The following is an 8,510-nucleotide window of genomic DNA, read 5'->3' as shown; positions in this document are numbered from 1 at the left end:
CAAAGGTCAGCTCTCAAGCACTGCCTGATTTGGGTAGTATACCAGCAATGACTTGCAGTGTACAGTACCTTCAACAAGCCTGTGAGTTTGCTGTCTCAAAAACTGAGAAACTAGGCTCCTTCCTTCATTCTCTTGCCTCAGTTCTGGGTCTGTTTTGGTGAGCAGTAGAGAGGAACAGACAAAGCGCAGGTTTCAGAACGGTGGGCCCGCACTTAGGGAGCACATGCAGTATCACCAGCATCAGGACTTGAATGTCAAAGCAATTATTGTTTTAATTATTATCCATCCCACCAGCACCCCTGCCATCCCACAGGTACCAGCTGCCTTTCCTCGTTGAAGACATAGCCAATACACGCCTAGCAGAACTCAAAGCAATCGTCCTCAGCCTCTATTTAGCCGTGAAATTCACTGTTTTTTCAGACCTGAAGAAAGGCTGCACCCAAAAGCTAGTTTACTTTTTTCCAGTGATATTAGTTGGTCTAATATTACCAATGTTAGATATTAGATCTTATTACCTAATCTAATATTACCATTAGATATTACCAATGTCAGGAAACTTTGCCATGCCTATATTCTTAGTTTGTCAGAGCTATAACATTACTGTTACTAAAGTAACAGACAAAGACACAGACTCCGTTTCCCCTGAAATTAGGGTGTACTTTCATAGACAAACCCTGCACAGTAGGCCAGGGAATCCAGCCTTGTCTCACACGAAGCTGCAGAGCTCAGGCCATACCTTTGTTCAGCTCTGCCCCTGCCAAGCTGAACAAAATTCTCGCAGCCCAGATCTGGTCCGTGGATGTACACTTGATAATCTGGGAAGAGTCCTAACGGTAACGCTGCATCATGGACAGCCTTGGGCATCCTGCTTCCCAGGTCACCCTCTCCCAGAGGCTTGCTAAACTCTCTCAGAGTCTGGATCCAAAGCATCCTGCCACTTCACCTCCATGCAGGACATGGAGATCATCAAGAGGATCATAAAGAGGTCATCAAGAGTATGGATGTAAATCCTTGGTTCACAGTCTGTCTCTAACATGGTATAGGTTTTTCCTGTTCCTGTTAAAGATACAAAGAGGAGCGGCAAAGAACAACTTCCATGTAACCAGATTTCCAATATGGACAAAGTCCATTTTCTTACCAATTTCTATCCTTCTTCCCTTAACTTCATCTAGTTACTCCTGCCTCTCCCTGCCTCAGTGACACTGCCACAGAAAGACATGGCAGTGCCCTCTGAAAGGGGTAGGAAAAGGCCTTGCAGATGGACAGGTAGGTAGACAGTTTAGTTGCCTAATCTTTAGAGCTAGGATAGAAATGTTTTAATGTAGTCTGTAGCAGGCTCTTTCTGCAGCTGCATCTATTCCCCTGAGATCAAACAGTCTTTAGCTTGCATTCAGATGCCCTCATCTACTACTCCTTTTTAATGGGAAGATTAATCTCCTCTGAATTCCATCCTAATTAGGGGAGTTTTCTAAGTTAGGACAGTTTGCTGTTGCTTTAGCATTTGAGGAAGATCCACACTTCCCCTTGGGAATGATATTTTAATGCTTTGGTCTTCCTTCAGGTAAGCAATTAATTGGCATTATAATTCACTTATAGTCTGTAGAGATATATTTTATTTATCTGGAGCAGTACAACTGCAATGACTATCTTACCTGTTGGACCACAGGCAAAAATGGTTGCATTGTAGCCAAAAATGATTCCTTTTATCAGGTTTTTGGTTGTGAACACATATACTTCTTCCTAATTCATTCAAAAGAGCATAAACTTTTAGTCAGGCATAACAGCTGTCCAAATAATCTATACCTGATTGTATTCGCTGTGGCTTTCTCACTATATTTAACAAATTTCCTGAGCTCTGAAACTATTCATGAACCATTTGAATTCGTATTCAAAGTGAGTAGAAAAGCAAAGATATTTAATGAATTTTCTAAAGGCGGGCAAGATACTGGACCCTGCTAAAATAAATGTCCTCAAACATGATTATTTTCTTTGACTCTGAACAGGGAATGCTTTGGTTTTGATTTGTGTCTGCTAAGGAAGGGAGTAAATTCTCTTCCTGACCTCATCCTTTCTATTGAGTAGTGCCACTGAGTCTCCAAAAGTGTGTCTCAGATAGCATACAAAGATGCTGCATTGAAATCTCATGTGAAACAGAGAACAGATGCCTGAATTGCTTATGAAAAGCAAGCACATTATGGGGATCACAAAATAGAGGCGCTGATGAAATCTTCATACTGCACTCAAATCTGTCTACAAAACATGAATCAATAAGGGCTCTAAAACGAACTTCATTAACACATAAAACAAGTGAAAGAAAGAGCACGAGCGACAGAGCCAACCAACGCGACAACGACCTCATCCACCAGAGAGCTCAGGAGAGCTGGCCCTTGATCTCTGCTCAGGCGCGTTGCCTCTTAGTAATCCAAGTGAGGGAAAGCGAGAGGGTAGGCTGAGCACTGCAGATCTCCCACCTTCTCTAACAAAGGGAAAAACACTTACGGCCCTCCTTCCTCCAGCACCTTTTATGTGGACACATGGATCCTGAGGAATGCAGTTCTATTCACCAGCCAAACTTTTCATCAAAGCAGGGAAAACAATTCTAATATTCAGGCGTTTTGTGAACGAGAAGCATGTTACCTGGGTTGCTGTGTGGTCAAAAACATATTGAATACAAATGTTCCCCCCCCCCAACACTCCAAGATCTGTTAGCTCGCAAAACATCTTTTCAATCTTCACTTGGGTCTATCAGCACAACCATCTATTACAAAACAAAGTCAGAAGAGCTTCTGCGTTTGTGTAGGCCTATCAGGATTTCGTATAGCACTATCACTAGCATCTCTTGGCTGAAGGAATGTTGCACTGCAGGTTTATGTGGCAAACTGTAAACTTTGGTTTACAACTGACCTCTCAGCTTCTGTTATCAGAAAGCTAATAGTTGCTGCAAAACACCTTAGAGGTCTGCACTGCAGTGAAAGAGTTGCTGCATTGGGTAACAGCAACAGTTACAGCAACGTTACATCCAACTAAACCTCATGCAAGTAGGGGGAGACAGGACCTCTTATTTTCAGCCAAGATACAAAGAGAGGAACTATGAAGGAAAACAATCAAGTTCCTGGTAGCAAAAATGCTCAAAGTCATCTTCCGAAGCATTGCCTGCAGGACTGACACACACCTGTATCACTCAAAGGCAGTAATTTCATCCCATTTGTCTTTTACCAGAAAAAAAAAATAAGGGTGGGAGAAGAGTTACAGCAGATTGCAGAACTGGTTCTGTTTCTTTTCAATACCTTAGGACCTATTTTGATACTTAATTATCATAGCACATAATTATAGTAGAGAAGTGTAATCTTTCTCCTCCACTGGAACATACAGAAGTGTTCAAGCCTCAAGAGAAGGGATAGACAACCATGTACCTTATACACCAGGGCAGCTTTCACTCTCTCTCTGATAGATAAATCATTAGGAGAGCAATTAAAGCATAGATCAACCACTACTTAACCTACAGAATGACTGCATTGGTGTGCCTGGCTCAGGAGAGACAAGTATTAGGACAAGCGCCCATAGCTATTCTGCTAATGTCAGGACTTATTTTTCTCTTTTTCTTTTGCGATTTCTGCAAAGTTGTAAGCTTCCAATGAGCATTTCTAGTTCTGAACAGCAAGTTTTTACTTGCCAGAATGCCATTTTCTCCTTCTTTTGCTCTTGCTGATCCAGCTCAGACCTTAACAACTGAAACATCCTGAGGACAAACTCTAAAGCACCATTTGCATGTACAAGACAGGCTCACACAAAAGCATGTGCACATGGTAATGTGACATTCCAGCCAACAGCAGAGTGTGGAGAATGAGGTCAGCGTGTTTTATTTAGAAATTTGGTCTGCAGCACTTTGGGGCCCCTCTGATGCCTTGCAATGTGCAAATTTTGCTTGCGGTGTATACATGCATCCTAGTGAACGCTTTTATTTCAGCTGCTCTGAAGTTTGTTTTTTCTATTAGACAGTAGCAGCAATTTGGGGCTGACGCCTTGTCTAACTTGCAGGTATTGTAAAAGCATAAGTCTTTTGCTGTTGTGCAGAAGGGTTAAAACATAAGACAATGACACAGTCAATTTTGATTTAGGATCAATAAGCAGATAGAAGTGGCTCTAAATAAGTTAAGCTGCAAGTAAAAATAGCAAAGAACACGATGTAACCAAAAACGCTCCAAGAAATCTAAGGACTGCAATTGCCTAGTCAATTAACATTTGCTTTCATAATTACATTTATTTACATTACTAAGAGAAAGTCATTCTCACAGATAAAGGTTACTCAGACTAATGTAATGTACATTTCCTTCCCAGATTTCCATTAGAGGAAAATAGATTCCAGGGCAGATGATACGAGTCTGAATAAGCTGCATAAAAATAAAGTTGACGTCCTTGTGAGGTTAATGGCTTCTAAAAAAATAAAAATAAAAATAGATGTTTCACCGGCGAGGCGATAGACAAACATTACATTCATAAGATAGTCGCAAAGAGGAAAGCAGCGACCTGCGCCCTCTGCTTCTGGGGGCCGCTGTCCCTGGAGCACTGCGTACGGGAGGCGAAAGATGTAACACAAAGTCAGCACGCGTTCAGGAGGGTTTCGGGAGCAAGATGGAAAAGAATTGGATTTACATTGGAAAAGAAGGCAAACAAAAAAGACACGGAAGCACGTAAATACGCGCGGTGACATAGAAAAGGTAGGCCGGGACCTCCTGCAGTCCCTGCCCCGCTGAACGGGAGGCGAGGGACGCAAAAGGAAGCGCTTTCTGCGAGGAGAGCTGCCCCCCTGCTGCACTGCAGCAAGGCCGAGCGTTTTGCGGGATTCGGAAGCAAGCGCTGGTTTGGAGAGCCCGAGCCGGGACACGCGCTCGCCCTTCGCGTCCGCCCCCTCTGCTCGCCCGCCCGGCGGGCAGCGACAGCGGCTCCCACTTCCACCTCCGCTTCGCTAAGGGCATAAACGCAAAGGGCAACGTGCGCACACGGCCAGGCGGTTTGCACGACCTCAGGCCGCTTGGACTTACCTGCGAGCCCCAGGGTCACGTCCTGCTTCTCGCCACATCAGTTCCAATGCTCAATCTTAAAACCTTAAGATTTGGAGACTTTAAGGGAGTTTATAAAGTTTAAACAGTTTAATTCTCCCACGATGTGTGCTTTTATCTTGACAAGTTCTTCCTCCCTCTTCCCCCAACTTGTCTCTAACGCAGCAAGACTCGAACTGCTCGACAGAGGAATCGGGAGGGTGAAACCAGCCGTGCCACCGCTGCCGTCAGCGGGAGCGCCTGGAGACGGGCACGCCGCCCCGCCAGCTCTAGAGCTCGGCGTGCTCGCACCGCGTTCCCAAAACACTGATTAAAGTTATCTGCAGCAAAGAAGGGGAATTGCATTTCAGCAAGTACCCATTTCATTTAATCCCAGGTAGTAATCGTTATGAGCCTGTTGAACAAGATCAAAGCGAGCGGGCTGTGCTCTGTGCAGATCCCCGGGGGGCCCAGAAGTCTGTTTGTGTCGAATTCATTGCACGACTGGAGCTATTGTAAGGTAGCAATTAACTGCAAGTGCCTCATGATACGGTTCAAGCAGGTTAATTTTATACAGAAACAGGTTACTCCACCTTGAGACGCAGGCAATCCGACGCAGAGGTTACTTTGTGAAACACACACGTAGCATTCGACAGTATTAATAATGTACAGGCCGAAATAGATGGGCTTTTCTCAAGTTTATAGGAGAAATAATAGAGAAACAGTGTGGCATAACGAAACCCAGAGTCTCAAAGCTACATGCCTGGCGTGAGACCCTGGGGCCTAGCTCCACAGAAGACCACCGTTTCTGATTTTGCAGGTACGGCGAGTATAAATCACATCTAGACGCTGTCCTTGGGAGTCTTAGTGAGTAACAGACTTGAAAAATTCTATTTTCACCTTTGCATCTCTTTTCCCCTTCATAAAGTGCAGCAGCATCTCCTGAAAGGACAGTTAATCCTGATAAAACAACGACTAACGTACTCAAAAGATGTCTTATCGGGAGGGTGCCCAATTACTGGAACTGCCTTGTTATATAGATACAAGCAACTAGTTTCTAGAGGAATCGAATTCATTTCCTCAGTACCAGGTCTAGCCAACTTGAGTTTAATGAGGGTCTCCTCAAGCAGCTCCAGCTCTAGAACGCTCCAGGATGTCCGATTCTTTTGTGTACCTCCAGCAAAGCAACATCCCTTTGCTATCATGATACAGGATGGGTTCCCTTTGTATCTTTAGATATCTTCAGTTCAGAAAAACGAAACAATTATCTTAGCTTCATCATCTGCCTGAACATGTTCGTTTGAATGACACCATTATGAGCACTTAATTCCCATGGGCCAAACTCTACCTTCACTTAGAAGTTCTGGTAGAAATTACATTACCTTGCACACTAAGGTCCCTGCTCCGGTAGAACAGAAGATAGCATGAGCCTCACCTGGACAGCCTTAACTTCCAGAATAGTTCAGTTAATCACCATTTTCAGGAATCCTAGCCACCGAGGGGAAAAACAAAAGCAAATTCAAGCAAGCAGCCTGTGGAGAAAGGTCATATCAAGCAGCAGGGATGTGTGCGCATGTTAGAAAGGAATGCAAGGTATTCTAGATATTATTGACTTTATTTTAGAAGAGAGATTTCACTTTGAGCAGAGGTTTCCGTCTTTCCACCATTCTGTCTCAGCACAATGAAAGCCAGAAGAACATAATACTTCAGTTTAAGACACAGGGTTGAAAAATAAAACCTGGAGGACTTTCAAAACACCCCTCTTACCTGATGAGCCCAGAGAAATGCTGAAGTCCTGGGGTGCTGGTGAGGACAGAGAGGACTATAATCCCAACTGTCCTTTGCTGTGTATAATAATCCAGTGCTTAAACACAGAACAAAGGCACAAAGTAAAGCCCTGCTCTAGGAGGACTAACAGCCACCACCTGCCTGGGTACCCAGCTTCATCTCCCCTATTACACATTTTCCTTTGCAGGGTTCTTCTGCTCAGCTTTTGCTTTACATCACACACAGCTTTGCACTAACAGAGCAAATGCGGGGCTGGGCCACGGAGCCCAGGAGCACGCGGACAGCTGCCTCCCCATCAGGAGGGTAACAGGGCTGGGTACAACCTAGCTTCCCCCTCCCCAGCCCTCGTGTTCCGCCCCACACAGGCGGACTCGCCACAAGCTGCTGCTCCAGTGTGGCTGAGCTGGGAGATGATGCTAGCAGGGCTCCTGACCTTCTCCCTGGCATAGGGCTGGGTGACTTGTCCAAGGCTGTGCACAGAGATGGAGACTTTCAGGAGGCTGCAGTGGCAGGAGACAGAACAGTTGAGAGGCGGCACCAGCAGAGACCACCCTCGAGGGAAGGAACATCTCCCAGTGGGAGAGGATGGCAGGAGGAAGGTAGCACCGAAAGACAGGGCTCCAGGGCAGATAAGGGGCTGCAGTAGCTCCCTGCTGCACCAGGCTGCAGGCAGCATGTGACCATTGCATCTTGCACAGGACACTTGGAGTAAAAGAGGGTCTAGCTGCATCTCCGCTTAAATCACGAAGAGGATAGCACAGAGGGCTGAGAGCAGCTCTGGGGTGTTAGATGAGGGCAAAAGCAAACTGACCCACCTGCAAGTATCCAGGAGGCCAAAATTAGTGTTTCTATGAACAATTTAACTGCATACGCCCTCAGTGAGCAGGCCACATCCTTCATTTTCTGCCTCTAGCACTCCGGATTTCTCCTCCCCTCCCTGCTCTGGGAGCAAACAGTAAAGCCAGGTACAGGAGCCCATGCGTGGCTCAGCTGAGCAGCATGCAGGAAGCATCTCAACCCTCCAGGCTTGTACAAGAACTAACAGCAACTACTCAGACAGTCAGGAAGCAGTTTGCCACCTCCCCTGAACTAAGTGCAAATTTCTGTGGTATTGCCACTTCATGCAAGTGGTATTTCATAACTTACTTTCAGGGAGGCAATCCTTCAGTACTTTTTTTTTTTTTTTTTTTCATTTTTTTTAAATCATCAGTCCATTAGTTCTAATGCCTTATTTAAAAAACAACACATTTATCATTTTGTCTTCCATTATTTATTGATACTAAAAGAGTCAATTTATCATAAAAGTTACAGTAAAGTTTTAATGGAAAAAAAGTGCTAGAACTTAAGAGGTTAAAACTTAGTGTAGCAAAACTTGCTCTATGAAGTTTGCATTAAAGGAGCATAGGTGGTTAAAAAAATCATGAAAAAGTTTATTCATCACAAGATCAAAATAAAGCTTATGAGACTGAAGACTAGCCCAATTTCAAGAACCAAGATTATATTAATTGTTCAAGTTAGTCATGCTATTCAAAAACAATCATTTAAAATATTTAAAAAGACAACACTGACAAATACGATGAGGCTATCCTACTTAATACTGTGTCTCCCCCCCCCCAAATTCTAGACCCTTGAAGGCATTCAGCGGAGGTACAACTGCTGTAGGAAGCTTTTTGCTACTCTTCT

The sequence above is a fragment of the Rhea pennata genome, chromosome 15 (assembly GCF_028389875.1).
Source record: "Rhea pennata isolate bPtePen1 chromosome 15, bPtePen1.pri, whole genome shotgun sequence".
Lineage (NCBI taxonomy): Eukaryota > Metazoa > Chordata > Aves > Rheiformes > Rheidae > Rhea > Rhea pennata.
Note: the sequence above shows the minus strand (reverse complement) of the source record.